The following is a 487-nucleotide window of genomic DNA, read 5'->3' as shown; positions in this document are numbered from 1 at the left end:
CGGCGAGCTGGAGCCCACTCTCCCCAGGCACCCCAGCGCAGCTGCGGGCCCTGTGGAGCAGCTTCCCTCGGGTAAGGCAGGTCTCAGGCGGTCACCGACGGTGTGTGCAACCCTGGGTGCACGGAGCGGTCTGGAAACCGGAGGAGAAGCGAGAACACGCAGCTTTACCGTGGACCGCTGCCTAGTCCGAGCCCAGGGCACGCTGTACCCGGCGCTGCACAAGCGCGGACGCGGAGCCGAACATCCCAGACCTTCCCGGGGCTGACACCTGCCGTCCCCGTCCTTTCCAGAGGCCCCGGGGCATTGGCTCTCCCGAGGACTTTCCCAGAACTATTACTCATTCCTTTGGAAACTGGAACCTGGTTTGTTTCGTTTTCTTTTGCCTTTGGGGAAAAAAAAAGAAAAAAACAAAAAAAGTCCGTGTCCTGCGGGCAGGATTTGTCTCCCCCGATGACCGGCTCCCTATGACCGGCCCAGGTGGCCAGAC

The 487-nt window shown here is 61.6% G+C and overlaps 1 protein-coding gene across 1 annotated transcript in view; it reads left to right on the top strand.

Moving 5' to 3' along the window:
• Window positions 1-487, top strand: part of PDX1 (pancreatic and duodenal homeobox 1) — a gene marked incomplete at its 5' end in the record, with an annotated part of 1,458 nt that overhangs the window by 682 nt on the left and 289 nt on the right. The window lies entirely within an intron of this gene.

This window comes from Buceros rhinoceros, unplaced genomic scaffold (assembly GCF_000710305.1).
Source record: "Buceros rhinoceros silvestris isolate BGI_N320 unplaced genomic scaffold, ASM71030v1 scaffold42174, whole genome shotgun sequence".
Taxonomy (NCBI): Eukaryota; Metazoa; Chordata; class Aves; order Bucerotiformes; family Bucerotidae; genus Buceros; species Buceros rhinoceros.
This window is presented reverse-complemented; position numbering and strand designations above follow the sequence as displayed.